Here is a 16,533-nt window from a genome sequence, read left to right on the forward strand (position 1 = left end):
GATCCTCTCACATCAATGGCCTAGTAAGTACCTATGAACCTATATGGAGGGTAAGAAAATTCAAAATCCTGGACATGAATTACCTACAATATGAAATTCACCATGGCACACTATGAAAATGCTTGAAAATTACACCATCAACACAAATCTAGTAACCACCCATACAACCACAACACTGAAAACTGTGGATTAAGGTCTAAACCAAGCTCTCAAGTATCTAAAAAAATTATGCCTTACAAAACAAACAAAAGAAAAATCTACCTTATATGACACACTAGACATAAGAATAAACAAAAGTTGTGTTCTTATCATAATGATCGATCCATTTTGTCCGATTTTCTGTGGGTTGTCAAATCCGACTGGATTCATCTGTGGAGCCGATCTTGAAGCTTTTTGGTTCCAGGGGTCTAACTCCTCCCCTGTCCGTACGTCCCTGGCCCTCCACCCTACTACCTCAGATCTAGTTTGCCCCTGACAATTTTATTTATATATATATATATATATATATATATATATATATATATATATATATATATATATACATACATACACACACACACACACACACATACATTGATACATATATATATATATATATATATATATCAAAGTACTAGCAAGAAACCTTACTCCAATGAAAAGGGGTCTTATTACGGCTCATTTCTAAGTGGTATGAAATAGGTCATGACATTGCTATACAGCACTGGCAGTGATGACTGCTTATTGACAGGGAGTGCCAAGGTCGACCAGGCTCTGTAGTCTTATCAGTGAGAATCTGGCAGGTGGAAGGGATGCTTAACCAGAGAAAAATCGGACATGAATCTATCATCATACTAAGTACATAACATTTGAATCCAATGTTATTGATTTTTGTCCATTTCAACTGTGGAACAGATTCCCAAGCATAAAGCCCTGACTAGTATCCTAAGAATGGTGGAGCCGAAGGATAAATGAGATCTTGATTATTCATCCAGTTTATAATTCAACACAAATGTATGAATTATTGACCAAGTAGCAGCTGTACAGACATCAACAAGACATCTGCTGGCAAAGGTTGTAGACGTGGCCACAGCCCTTGTGGAATGACCTTTAGGCTTAGATTGTAAAGATAACCCCTTTTTATTTTAAACAAATGTAATATAATCAAATAACCATCTGGAAAAGGTAACTTTATCCACTGCTTTGCCCAATTTTTTTGAAGAATACCACAAAAAGGTGATCAGACTTTCTGAAAGGCTTAGTTCTGTGAAGATAGAACCTCCACTGGCAATGGACGTCCAGCATATGATGCATGCATTCACCTTTACTAGAAAATTTTGGAAAAAGACTGGAAAATGTATTGCCTGACTTAGATTAGCTGTGGATGCTATCATAGGAAGGAAAGAAGTATTAGTTCTCAGTTAACCCTATCCTTATGAAAAGGTAAGCAAGGAGTTCTGTAGGAAAGCACTTGCATCTCTGATATATTCTTAGCTGAAGTGACAGCCACCAGAAAAATTGTTTTGCAAGGCAGGAATTTCAAATCTGCTGATGCTGCTGAAACAGTGGCTGAGTCAATGCATGCAAAATGATAGTAATGTCCCAAAGAGGAGTAGATTCTCTGACTGCGGCCAAAGTAGGACATTTTCCTTTAAACAGGCTTTGGAAATCTTTAACAAAGCTACAGAAGAGTTGTTCTGGCCTATGTGAAAACTAGAAATGGCTGCCAAGTTCAGCAGCTAGGCCCACTGTGAAAAAGTTCTGATAATGTCTAAAATTGAGGGAATATGAGAGGAAAAGGGGTCTTGGTCTTTAGACAATGCCCAAACAGAAAATATTTTCCATTTGCTGCAGTGGTGGCATGTTTTTGAGAAGCTGATAAGATCTGAACAACTGAGAGGGAAAGCCTGGCATTTCTGTCTAGTATCAAAATTGCAGACACCAAGCCGTTAATTCCATGGTTTTCTGATCTGGGGAAATTAGTCCGGACAAGTGAAACAAGAGATTTGGGTACTGATCCAGTTTCCAGGGACGATGTACTAAAATAGGTCACATGACTGTAAACTATTTCTGATGAGGCCAGAAAGGGGCAAAAAGGATCACCATGGACTTGCACATTATTGCTTTCTGTATAAATGTATTCATTAAATACAATGGGGGAAGTATAAAGGAGACCTGGGGGCCACTTGCGAACCACAGCATCCCTCTGTGGTTGGCCTTGCGGAGGGACTAAGGCAAAGTAATTGCTGCACTTGTGATTTAGGTGACAAGGAAAAAGATCTCAGCTAAGCAGGCCCCAGTGACTGAAGATCAAGCTTGTCACCACTGGATTGAGGGGTCACTCATGAGGCATTAGGATAGAAATGCTCAGTTTGTCTGATAGAACACTGGATGACCCTGAGATGTGTGTTGCTAAAGGAAAGTGGCATGAAGACATCATCCACTGTCAAACTCTCATGGCTTTACTGCACAAGGGGTAAGAATGGATTCCTCCCTGTTTGTTGGTGTATCAGACTACCAATATGTTGTCTGTCCATACTTAAATAACACCTCTGGAAAGACTATCCTGAAACGCCTGCAATGCTAGAAGGACTGTCCTCATCTCCAGAATAATGATGCGAAGACTGACCTATATATGTGACCAAGTACCCTGAATAGTCTTTCTGAAATGCCCCACCCCCACCCTAGAAGGGAAGCATCCATTGTCACAATGCCACTGGGTAACTTCATTGGAATGGTCATCCATTGAAATGACCCACTCCCACCGTAGAAGGAAAGCATCTATTGTCACAATACCACTGGGTAACTTCATTGGAATGGTCATCCATTTACCACCAAAGGAGACATCCACTGAGATACATGTGCTATCTGCAGATCTTAGCTTTATTTTGGTGTGGAGTGGATGGACTCGAGACCACTGCACCACTAAAGTTCACTGGAGAACCTTCATAAAATATCTAGCAAGCATGATTACAAGGATTGTTGATGCAATAAGACCCAATAGTCAAAGGACCAACCTTGCTGGAGGACAGGGGTGGTGAAGAACTTGCATAGCAGTGGGACAAAGAGAAAGAAAGAACCCTGGATATTGGAAGATGGACAATCTGTAAGGTTTTGTCCAGGTGTCATCCAATAAATTCTATCTGTTGAGAAGAGGTAAACTGGCTCTTGGAAATGTTAACAGTGATTCCCCTAGCTCCTGCAACAGTTGGATCAATAGGTCCTGATGGTGAGATAAGAGGAAGTCAGTTGTAGCTGTGAGGAGCCAATTGTCAAGGTATGGGAAAACATGGATCCCTAAGGGCATGAAGTGCACTGCTACCACTGCCATGAGTTTGGTGAACACCTGGGGGACTACGGTGAGTCCAAATGGCAGAGCTCTGAACTGATGATTGGCTCCCAGCTGGAAATACAGAAGTGTTCTAGGAGTTTTCTCCATCTTCACATGATAATATGAACCCTTGACATCTATCAAGCATATCCTATCAACCTGTTTCAGTAGGGGCAAAATGGACTGCAGTGTGACAACTCAGAATTTTGTTTGCTTGACATACTGATTCAAATGGTTTGGGTCTAGAAGGGGCCTGAGGTCCCCTGTTTTGGGTATTAAAAAGAACTGCTAGTAGACTCCAGATTCTATCTGGTCTATAACGACCAGTTGGATGACTTTCTAGCAACTGGAAACTCTCTGCTGCTGCAAGTTCCCATTCATTAGGTGGGAAAGGGGAAAGGGAAAATGGTGTAGAACAACCTATCCAGATAATGTTTAGCACCCAAGAATCTGTGGTTATGTTTTGCCAGACTTGTAGGTGAAAAGATAACATCCCCAGACTGCCTCAAGAATACAGCAGTTGGGACATCCCTTCAGGATGCTGAAAAGGCTTTTTGGAGATCAGACCACAAAAGCCCCAATTCTGTTATCTACTCCTACCTCCTCTTCAACCATGAGGGAGCAGAGATCCAGAAGTCTCCTGATAAGGACTCTGTGTTTTCATGAACCAAAACCTCTTTCCAGCTCACTGATTCCTACAGTAGGATCTCTGGGGCATAGTAAAGCTGATGCTTACTGCAGAGTCAGTCTTATCATCCTGCTGACTCCTGTCATGACTGCTTCTTTAACTTTTGGTCAGAACAAAATAGAATCATCAAAAGAGGCATTAAAAAAGAGGCATTAAAGAAGGACATACTGAAGCTTTCCACAAAGTTGTAGAAGTGCATCCAGGTATACCAGTGAATGGAAATGCCGGTGACTGATGCTCTAAGCTGTGTCACCAGCTGCATGAGAGCAGTCGCATGGCCACACTGGATGAAGATTAAAGGGTGGACAGTTGGGAATCCACTGTCTTCTAGAAATCTGCTGGTAATCCTCCTGAGAGAAACTTGGAAAGTACAGTTGTGTACACTTACCATAAATGTAGATGTTCGAGTGTATTCACTGTTGCAGTCTTGACAGCTGAGATTTCCTGCCCTGAAAGCTCTTGGCCAGCAAGACTGCCAGAGAAATTTATTTTGCCTCCCAGGCTGGTGGACACCCTAACTGATGTCAGTACTCTCTGGTATAAAGGGAGCTAGCCTGCGTCATCACTTCACTATTTTATTGGCCCCATGTAGGAGGAATCCTGAGTGAAGCATAGGTGAATGAAGAAAAGAGGTACCTAACCCAGGGTAGCCTGGGAAAGTGCCCAACGTCAACATATTTGGGGATTCTAAGCCTACTCCGTAGGCCAAGGGGGGGGGGTGAAGGGAGGGAAAGAAGACTGCAATAGTGAATACACTCAAACATCAACATTTATGGTAAGTGTACACAACTGTACTGTGTTCTTCATGTCTCACTACAGCAGTCACGACAGTTGGGAAGATTCCCAAAGCTTAACGGAGGGTGGATGGAGATTCAGTAGAAGAGAGGATCCCCTGCAGGAGAAAGCTGGCAGGTGGTAGTGCTTTGTGGAGGTATGCACAGAAGACCAAGTGGCTGCTTCCAGAATGTCTTTGGTGGGGACCCCCTTACAGAAGGCTGTAGAAGTAGCTGTGGTCCTGGTACAGTGAGGTCTAACCAAATCAGGGTTTTTTTACCATGATGGCTATAGCAGAAAGAAATTCAGGGTGAAATCCACTTGGAAATGGTCTGTTTAGAAGCTGGTTTTCCTTTAGATCTGGAGGAAAATGTAACGAACGGTTGATCTGATTTCCTTAAGGATTTTCTCCTGTTTACGTAGAAGAGTAACATTCTGTGCACATCCAAGGAGTGCAGTAATATTTCTCCCCTGTTCTGAGGATTGGGAAGGAAGGTAGGCAGATGGATGGCTTGATTCAAAGACACATTGGTTACCACCTTAGACATATAGGAAGGGTTAGTCCTGAGGGAGAACCTATCTTTATGGAAGATAATGAAAGGCTCTACTGCCATTAGGGCCTGTAACTTCTGAGACCCCTTCTAGCTGAGGTAATGGCTAAATGAAGAGCAGTTTTCCAAGTGAAGAGTTTTAAAGAGGCTGCAGGTTCAAAAGGAGGCAAGGTTGATTTTTCCAGCACATAGTTGAAGTCCCATGGAAGTGTGGGTTTCCTTTGGTGGTGCCTAGTGTCAATGACACCCCTAAGGAATTGTTTCAGAAGGGGGTGTGAGATGATTTGGGGAAGAACAGGAAAGTGAGCAGAGATGGCTGAAGCATGCATTTTTATGGAGGAGTAGAAAAGGCTTTTATCCACTGGACTGGACAGGTACTCCAGGATGGCCAAAATGCTGGCTGAACTAGGCCCAAAGTGGTGCATCTGGCACAAAGCAGAAAATCTTTCCTATTTGGCTGAGTAAGATTTCCTAGTGCTAGGCCTTCTGGATTCCTTCAGAATGTTTTGCACTTGTTGATTTAAGCTGGTGTAGCAGTTAGGTGCTGTGGGATAATCCAAGCTGAAAGGTTTATTTATTTTTATTTTATAATTTTTTTACCGGGAAAGTCCGACTGGACACAGGTCCTTTTCAGTGGAGGTCCGGGGAAAAAAGCTTCTCATTTACTTAATAAATCATAGAACAATGTGCGATAATAATTTGACACAATACAGAACTAATTAAAAAGAATAACAAATAATACAAAAATAATAGAAGAAGAACAAAAATAATGCAAGAGAGTACAATGCTAAACAAGGAGAGTGAAAGATTGAAATTACATGAAGAGGTAGTAGTATGCTTTGCAACCACCCTGTCATGGATAACATTTCATATATTGGAAAATAACTGTGAGGTTATAATAATTCTATACTATACTGATCTGTGATGTAAGCAGGCAGTGGAAACAGAGAGAGTATGTAAAACACAGTTGGAGATAGAATACATAATGATTGCACAGAAGAGAAGATTGCGCCCTTATACAATACAGTAGCCAGTTCCAGTTTTAGAAGCCTGGTGAAGACATTTAAGAGGGGTTGTTAGCTACTGAGGAAGGGGAAATTGGACTATCCTGTAGGGTTACAGGGAAAGAGCCAGGAATTTAAAAGCTGTGTTTTAGCAGCTTTTGAAATTGTGGGATAGAGCAGTTGGAAATAAGAAAGCATGGGAGTTTATTCCATAATTTGGAAATGCAGTGCAAAAATAGTGATTCACCGCAGGGTTTAGGGTCTGCAGATTGGAAACCTGTATGAGGAGAGCTACCCTCTGCAGTAACTGCCAAGGTTTCTGATTGGTGAGCTGGAGGAGGAGTGGGAACCAGAGCTGCCTAGGCCAGTTTGGAGCTATCAGAATGGTCCTTGGGCTCTCTCTTCTCTTATCTTTAGAAGGGCTTGAGGTAAAAGAGGTGGAGGGGTTGCACAAATGAAATGGAAGGTGAAGGCATCTATTCTCCATGCCGATGCCGGTCTTGTCCTGGTATAGAAATTCCCTAGTTGAACACTGTCCTTGTTGGCAAAGAGCTCCACCATTTTTCAGCTATACTGAGAAAGATATCTCGGTGTAGCTGCCACTTGTGGGGTCTGTCAAGTTCCTGCTGAGGTGATCTACACGGGTGTTTTGCTTCCCTGGCAGATATTGGGCTAGGAGGTGAAGTCCCATGGTGTGTGCTGTCTCACAGACTTGCATGACCAGATGGCACAGGGACTAGGTGTGTGTGCCCCCTTGCCTATGTACCACATGACTGTGATGTTGTCATCTGTTTGTACTACCAAAATCCCTGATATCCATTTCTCTTTGAAGGCCAATAATCCTTTTAGAACTGCCATGAGGTCTTTCCAATTTATGTGCCTCTTCTTGGTTTAGGAATCCCATAACCCGTGGGTATGGAGATGTTGGGTATGGGCCCCCATGCAATGTCTGAAGCATCTATGGTTTGGGTTTGCCCCCGAGGAGAGATTTTGAAAGGTAAGCCCTGATTCTGGGTGCAAGCCTGTACCCACCATGTGAGCTCTTGCTTGAAGCAAGGTATCAGGTGCATTTTGGTGTCCAGGGACAGAGTGCTTTGGCATCACATTCGTTAGATGCCATTGAAGTTTCCTCATGTGCAGCCTGGTTAGTGGCACCATGAGGATACAAGACGCTATGTACCCCAGAGCTCTGAGGAATTTTCTGGCTTTTACGCACTGTACGTTTTGGAAGTATATGGTTAAAAAGGTAACTTTTCCCCGGGTAAGGAAGGCTTTTTGGAGGGAAGAGTCCAGGAATGTCCCTAGGAAAACCATCTGTTTGGATGGCACAGAGATGGACTTCTTTAGATTGAGAGTGAACCCCAATGAGGTTAGGAAGTCCTGTGTGAATTTCAGGTCTTTGAGAATCTGTGACAGGTCTGAGGCCTGTACTAGGCAATCATCCAGGTGTGGATAAATCTGGACCCCTCTGGTCCTGGAGGGAGCTAGGCACTTTGTAAAGACCCTTGGTGCAGTAGACAGTCCAAAGGGTAAAGCTGAAAACTGATAATGACTGGAGCTTGCTCTGTAGCGAATAAAGCTTCTGGCCAATTTTGATATGGGGATGTGAAGATGGGCGTCTTTTAAGTCTAATGAAACCATGAATGCCTGAGGGCCTAACATGAGCAGTAGTTTCTGCAGGGTCAACATTTTGAATTTTAGTACCCTGAGAAAAAAATGTAAGTTGGGCAGGTCCAGAATGGGATGCCAAGACCCTTCTTTCCTGGATACCATGGAATCTTGAGTAAAATCCATCACATTTTTGATCTTCTGGAACTGGTTCCACTGCTCCCTGGGAACACAAAATTTGCATTTGTTCCAGAGCATGAGTTTTTTTGATTTTGGGGTACATCTGGGTATCCTGAGAATCTTTGAAAGTGAGTTTGCAACCATTGGCAATAATATTTAGAACCTACTGATCTGAAGTAACAGGTCCAGTTTTGATAGAAAAGGGACAGCCTTCCTCCTAGCTTTGGGGTGGGGTTGGGGAGGGGGGATGGAAGCGAGGAGTCATAATTGCTCTCTGGAAAGGGCAGGTGTCCTAGAACTCCTTGTCTATGAGACTCTGAGGTCCACTGCCTACATCTTTGTTCTAGTGGTCTATGCCTGGAGGTTCTATCTCTCCGAGGCTTTCTCAGTTTGCTTCTAGACTAGGTGGGAACGGACCAATGCTTGGCCAGAAAATTCCTGCTGAACCTGGGGGGCTACACACATAGAAAGTTCTTTACTGATTGCATGGATTTTGCCTTGTCCTCCATCTTTTTGAGGAATGCTTCAGCTTTAGCCCTAAAAAGACATTCTTTGTCAAGGGGGAGCACCCAGGAGATTAGCTTTCACCTGATCAGGGAGGGATTGTTCCCTAAGCATGTCTCCTGATCACTGTGCCAGTGACAGCTGTTCTGCAGGAGGCTTCCATGGCATCATATCTGCAGTGTTGGGAGTGTTTAGCCACTTGAAAACTGGAATAGCACAGATCTAAAAGTTCCTTAGAAAGATCCTTACCCTCTAGACCAGACAGCTTTTGTTTTAGTTGGTCAAGAATGGCTTGCTGGTATTTGATCATATGGAATTGACAATTGAGGTCCCTCATAGTAAGGGTAGCTGAAGTGTACACTTTCTTTTCAAATCTAACCAGAGCCCTACTTTCTTTGTCAGTAGGTAAAGGGGTCCTAGAGTACTGGTCCTAAACCCCTTAGGGCCTAGGATGACCACTTCAGGGTCAGCAGTTGGGTTTTGAACAGATATTTACATGAGTCCTGGACCCTGTAGACCCAGTCTGGCTTTCTGGTGAGTCAGGATTTAAAGAAGCATCCTGAAAAACATCTACTACTTCCGGAATAGTTGGGATTGCTAGGGGTTTGTGCTCAGGGAGGTCTAAGAAATCCATGACTCTCTTTATGGCCTGTGGGTATTACTGTGCTTCCCACTGAAAATGTTGCTTCATAGCAAGAGTAGTCTCCCCAAAAGTGAGGTGTTCAGGCTGGGAGGCAGAGGAAAAGTTTTCTCTGAATCTGATTCCTCATATGAGGTGCAAGTGGGGCCTTCTTTAGATGCAGAGTCCTCCATTTCAGATTCTTCTTCTGATTGCAGTGGATCAGGGAGATATCTTTTTTTTTTTGGGGGGGGGTTCTCTTTTTCTTTTCCCTGGGGTAATACTCACTAAAGTTTGTCTAGATCTTACAATGTTAATGAGGTCTTCAGTCAATTTGATTAAATCTTGTTGAGGTCCTTGAAATTGAGAGTCCATAGGCCTAGGCAAAGGCCCTGCCACAATGCCTTTCCTTGGGTGTGTTTGACCTTAGGCCTAGAAGCGTTCAACACCCTGACACCTGACTCTTTAGACTGAAGATGCACCAGAATGGGCCTAGGCTGAGAAAAGTCTCCAGTTAGCAGTCACTCATCAGAAGCTGTGGCCTGCTAAGTGGTCTGGGACCCAACTGATGAGCTGAAGATATGAGCTGTAGAAGTTGAAGGGACCAGAGGCATGTCCAGTTCCAAATGGGTCTCAACAGAGGCCTGGGTTGCTGAATCAAAGATCAAAGGGGGCTGCAAAAGCGACTCACCTTCCTGAACAATCACAAGTCTAGTAGGTGAGTCAAGGGCAAGTAAGTGCCATCCGTGGACCTAGGCTTTTGTTTCTCATCTTTTTTTGCAATTAGGTAAATCGAGCTCGGAACGACCGGCAGACGCCACAGTACACAACTGCACAGATTCCTGCCTAAGAAAACGAGCTAAAAACTCTGCAGCATGCCTAATAGCTCTAGTGTTAAACCTAGCAAAGAAAAAACAGTTAGGGACATCGTGGTCTGGCCCTAAGCAAGTTAAACAAAGTGTATGGAAGTCTCTCTCTGGAATTTGTTTACCAGAGTGGAGACAATTATTAACTATCTGACATGAGTCAAAGAACAAGGAAAGGAGTTCCCCAATAGGGTACTTATCTTTCCGACATCTCTCTGGTGCAGACCGACCAAAGCACTTGAAATCTGCTTCAGGCTCCAGTGGCAAGAAAAGACTAAAGTGGGCTGGGCAGGCTTCATTTATACCCAAGCATACTTATGTCAGTTAGGGCATCTGCCAGCCTGAGAGGCAAAATAAGTTTCTTTGGTAGACAGACAGGCTGAGGCCTTTCATAGCAGAAATCCCAGCTGTCAGGACTGCGAAAGTGAAACACGAAGAACACATTTCCTTTGTCAAGTCTCTCTGAAATTTGGTGACATGAGCTAGATAATTCAATGTACTAACAGCAAAGGTCATTGAAGCACAAGTCTGTTTCCTAAAGTGGTCCATCGCCCTAGACTCTCTATTTGGGGGACGGCCCAAGGAACTCTCTTCAGATAGTTCCTTTTTGGTGGGCTCTGCTACAGCCATCGCATCTACCAGAGGACCTCTGCTCCAATGTTTCCTATCCATGAAAGGTGGACAGAATTATTTCTGGCTTTTTGGGGATAGGGTCTACCACATCAGGGTCCTTCCAAGTCCATTCAGCCATCAGCTTGATGAGTGGATCAATGGATGATACCACCCAGGAGGAAGATGAGCCAGACCCAAAGGTTTCCAGAAACAGACTCATCAACAGAAGGGCTAACTGTGGACCATCCCACTCTCCGTTTTGCCAATTCCAGAATCTCACCAAATGTGACATCCTGAAAGGGGGATGTTGAGGAGCCTTCAACCTTATCCAAGTCCTTGTCTTCTATGACAGCCTCAGGTGAAAAGTCTAAGTGCTCCTGTTTGAATATCTGTTTCCTATGAATCATCTTAGGTGGAATATTAGAGGGTTCGGAATAAGCCCGGGAGCTAACACAGCAGGAAACCTGGGTAGTCTGTGGGCTCGAATGTTCCTGGCTCACAGAAGGATGAGAAACAGAAGCTGACCCAAGCTGGGATTTGAACGGCACAAGGCAGAATCCACTTTGACTGTTGACTGGAATGAGACTAAGCCTTCCACAGCCAATCCTGGTTAACGTTCCTCAAGGATCCATACATGAAGTTCTCTGTTTTTGTAAATCACATGTCCTCATCACACTTCCAGCACAATAACAACTAATTTGATCTGTTCAGCCAGCTCTGTCCCTGATGTCAATTGTTTAATAGCAAACCTGTTTTCTATGATTCAACAAGGCTACAAAACTTCTTAACACCAATAAGGCAAAGGCTATGCTATTTGCAGTTGCAAACGCATTCTGCTGTACAAAATTCAGACTCCAAATTCAAACAGAAAATAACAGCCCACTTGAAAATATTACAAAAGTAGAATTACAAGGTGTCATAACTAGCCAAGACTTGAAGTCTGATCACAACTCTAACAGAATAATTCTCTGGGCAGGTAAGAAACTATGGCTATTATCTAAAGAAAACCATTTCTGAAATTATGCCCACCTCTCTGCATCAACATGTGGCTTAGATGTTGCCTAGCCTCTCACTAGCTCCCGGTATACTCACTAATCTTCAGAATGTTATCCTTTCAAAACCAGGAGCAAGCTCATAAAACAGATGCAAAATTTGCAGCTAATCACCCACTCAAAACTCACCACTGCCCATCACTAAAAATGGTACAGCTGCAGTTGTATAAAAACATCTTGCCACTGCACAACTCAGGAATGATCAATCTTGCACTCACCCAGAGGATGCCTGGCTACCCATTAATGATTGTGTGCTCTGTCACGCACACTAAAGTCAAAATCACTGTAGCACATAATCACTCACTCACAGCCATCACAGTGGCTCAGCTTTTACCAATGTGGTTTCTATGCACTGAAATAATCTGCCTGAAAGTTGTCAAATTCTGCACAAACTTATATTTGTGAAGGGCCAAAAGATTAACTGAAGTATCAACTACAATGGCAGCTTCTGCAACCATGTGATTTAAATTAATCAGAATTTCTGTCTCTTGTCAATCATTTATGAGCCATACCAACTTTGTCTTGACACAGCATAACAGCATATCAAATACTAACCTGCTCTTAAATTTTTCAGGTCACATAATTACTATCAAAACTTATTCTGCCCAGCTGTTCTGCCTGAACATGTGTAAATACACTGCTGACTACAACTAAATTCTATCCCTAATCAAGGCTTATCTGAATTTTGTACATGTTACACACACTACATATGTACATGTGTGTGCATACGGAATATCTAAAAATAGAGAGAGAGAGACAGCACACAAGCTCATTTTCATGCAATATCAGAGCTAAGGCCGTAGGCCTTCAGGCAGCTTGGCATCTGAAGCTTTCTCGGGTTACTAGCTCCATCCTTTATTCACAATGCTCTGCAAGCTAGCTTCTTCAGATCTCTGGTATGCTACATATAGGGAATCAATAATACAGCAAATCAATAAAAATGTCCTACACCACGGCTGCCTGAGGCACAGAGAAGGTTGGATACGTTGAGAAGAATCATCTCATCCAGCTCTAATGTTATAGGAACACAGCTTTCATTTTCCAAGATGGGGAAGTCTGTCCTCATTAAAAATAGGAAATAGTTACAAGCTTATCCTCTTTAATTTCTCCAAGTCTTTTAGGTTTCTAATACCATGACGAGAATGGACCCCATTCCTAAGTCAAAGTACAATTAAAGTGCATGAAATTAGTATTGTTTCAGTCTTTGATAATAGCCAGAAGTGTTGACTCCTTCTGCAATTCATATGGAGTTACATGTATCGGTATCACAACTAAGTACGACTGTAAGTTATTTTTTTTATAAGATCTATTGCTCCTACTACTATTCGAAATGACTAGGTACTCTTCTTCTGCACTGCCCTCATTTCTGCCTGCAAATGTTGGTATTTTATGACTTTGGGTATTTCTGTACATAAGACACTGCAGTCACTGGGTGTAGCAATTTCAATGATCAACGCTACTTTTCTGTTCTTTTCATGGACTACAATATCTGGTTTTCTCACATCTATTTTTTTAGCTGATAATAATGGGTGACCCCACGTGATATAAACTGCATCATTTTCTATAATGCTCTGTGGTTCATGTTTCCAATGTTTTTCAGCCACTTCATTACTATAATGTCTGCACAATCCCCAATGGAACAGTCTTGCCATATTATTATGCCTTTCAATATATAATGCTTCTGTAATTAGTATATCACAACCAGCAAAAAGATGTGCAACTGTTTCCAATTCTGTTTTACAAAACCTACATTTGTCTGTTTCTCCAACATGTTCAATGGACTTTGTAAACAAACATGTACATAGTCCACTATCTTGGGCCGCCAACATTAACTTTTCATCTTTTGGTTTAAATTCACCTGTCGTTAACCATTCCTGCATTCGATCCTGATCAACATGAGGTTATTCCAAGAGTTTTCCATATTTGCAACTATATTTATAGATTTCCCACATTTCTCGCCTTCCCGTCTGATTCTTCGTCTTATAGTTTTTCTTTCGTTTTTGGCACATTCAGTCGCTGCCTGATTTTTATCTACTTCTGGTTTGATTTCCATTTGCTTGACACCAATATGATTCTGTTAAAACTAAGCAGGGAAGTCATCTTAGACTTATTCTCCTCATGTTTTAAAACTTGCACTATATTTAGGTCTTGTGAGGTCAGCAGATATGTATGCAGTCCTATGGTTGTAATCGTAGGAAATCAATATATGTAATCAATTTTGAGGAGGCCCATACCTCCTTCAGAATAGGGACTAACATAGTTTTGGTATACACTGACTTTTTATAAATCATTTGATAAGCATGAAGCATCTTTCTTGTTTTCCTGTCCAACTGATCCAACACCTTTTGGAGCCAGTCAGTTATTCCAAAACTGTGTAAGTTAGGTCAGGAAGAGCAAACTGGTTTATAGCTTGGAGTTTATTCATAGCTGTCAGTGCAGTTTTCAGCATTAATTTTAGTCTTCTAAAATATTCCTTACTAAGTTCTATTCACATTTGTGCATGTTTTACTACTGATCCTTCATCAATTCCCAGCTATTTATACACTCCCTCTTGCTCACTTTTTTTTATATCACATTCCTGTCCCAGGCTATTTTCTTTGTGCTGCAGCTTTCCTGCTTTAAAGGTTGCTTTTGCACATTTACCAAGACCAAATGACATTCTTACATCATCTGAAAAAGTTTTAACCACTTACAGCTGTGCTTTCAGTTCCTCATCTGATGAACTATACAGTTTTAAATCATCCACAAAACAGAATATGAAAAGTCTTTATACTCTGTTGTTTTCCGGGAGCCAAACTATAGCTATGACCTAATCTGTTAAATAGACATCTTAATGGGTTAAGGGCAAGGCAAAAGAGCAATGGTGACAGAGTCACCCTGGAATATTCCCCACTGAATTTTTATCCCTGGAATAATGCGTCCTTTATCATGGCTTAATTGCAAGTGGTTTGCCACTGTTTCATGGTCACTGTAATGTAATTGCTCAGTGTAGGGCATATCTTACACATTTTAAGCACTCTTTCATCCATGAATGTGTGATACTGTCAAATGTTTTTCTGCAGTCTATCCATGCCATACTTAGATTCTTCCCCTTTTTACAGCTCTTCATTATGACTTTAACCACAAATAATCCCTTGTTCCATATGACTTTCTTTTGTTACCTTTTTGCTCTATTGCCATGTTTGAGTTTTCTTCTAAATGACTATAAACTGTTGGCATCAATTCCAGTGTATAGCTTATAAATAGTCAGAAGGCATGCTAATGGTCTATAGTTTTTAGGGTAGCTTGCAAGTTCGCTCTTATCCTCCTGGGTGGCCTTTCTCATGGGAACAAAAATCTAATGAACATCACATGCAGCTGAAAACATGCAGTGGAGTCCATGTAGCTGATATACAAATATCATTCAAAGATGTATTCTTGAAAAAGGCTTGATATACAGCTACTGCCATAGCCAAGTGTGATCTGGACATATAAGGGAAACATTTATTGTAGTTCTAGATGAACTTGATACAACCAACCAAAAAACTGACACAAAGTTTGGAGCCCAAATTATTGCCATAAAATGAAACAAGAAACAGTGTCTTTTTTAACAGATTTTGTTCCCAATAAACAGACTCTCACCTACCTGTGTACATCCACACACTGCAGAAAGTACATATTTCTGTTACAGCAATTTGTGAAGAACTGTAGGTTTATATACTGGTTAAGATTCATCTCATTGGCCTCCATGGGAATAAAAGATGGTTTAGCTTGCCAGAATACTTTATCCTTATGGAGAACCAAATAAGGGGACTGACACAAAGCTTTTATCTCAGAAATTCCTCTGCTGGATATGATAGTCTCTAGAAAAAGTTTTCCACAATACATACTTTAATTCCACTTAACTAGCTTGTTTGAATGGACAAGCAGTTTTTCTAATACAAACTATAAAAACACAAGGAAGGACATGATGCTTGGAAGAGACATGAATGACAAAGGTACCTCTAGGGTATCAAAGATGAGGAGTCAGTCCCTTCATGAAAACTAGGCTTTGATGGTAAGGAAGAGACATGGATGACAAAGGTACCTCTAGGATATCAGAGATGAGGAGTCAGTCCCTTCATGAAAACTAGACCTTGCTGTTAAGTGTTCCTTTGGATGAATAACTTAACACAAACAAACAGGTAGTCTAATATGGTTGGCACTTAAGCACTAAAGGATTAAAGCCTTTCACAGTAGTCCATGAAGAGAAATGTGACCACTTACATATGGATACTTTTCTATTGTTAGATATCTGGGCAGAACAAAGGCTTTGGACCTGTCAGTGCACGACCTATAACTGATCATCACTGGAAATGAAGTAGTAATGCAGCTAAATGAAAGAAGTAAAGGTCTGGAAGAGGCTGGCCAGTTCAATTTGTCAGGATTTTTTTCTCACCCTGATTCAGGCTGAAATTCCAAACAGGGGAACAAATTGGTCATGTCTAATTGGGAGGGATGCTCAAAGACTGGCAAGCGAGGGAACAAAAATCATTGAGAAAAAAAAAAAAAAGATAGTTCACCATCTCCATTGTAAACATGGAGGAGAAGAAAACCCACTTTCAAATCTGTCCAATGTCTGGGAACCTTTTTCTGCTGGATGGAGAACAGTGGTCTTTGGAGTACGTTCTTTTTTAAGGGCTGCTGCCGCAACAATGAAATTTGGCTTAGAGTGTCTCAATCGAGCCAGTCTCTGGGGAAGCCAAGGAATTTTATCCAACCTCCTAAGGCACAGATGCCACAAATC

The 16,533-nt window shown here is 41.8% G+C and overlaps 1 protein-coding gene across 2 annotated transcripts in view; it reads right to left on the bottom strand.

Moving 5' to 3' along the window:
* The window catches only part of LPGAT1 (lysophosphatidylglycerol acyltransferase 1), a 1,227,529-nt gene that overhangs the window by 707,265 nt on the left and 503,731 nt on the right, over positions 1-16,533 (bottom strand). The gene's annotated exons all lie outside the window — the stretch shown is intronic.

The sequence above is a fragment of the Protopterus annectens genome, chromosome 6.part0 (assembly GCF_019279795.1).
Source record: "Protopterus annectens isolate FY-2018-M chromosome 6.part0, PAN1.0, whole genome shotgun sequence".
NCBI classification, from domain to species: domain Eukaryota; kingdom Metazoa; phylum Chordata; order Ceratodontiformes; family Protopteridae; genus Protopterus; species Protopterus annectens.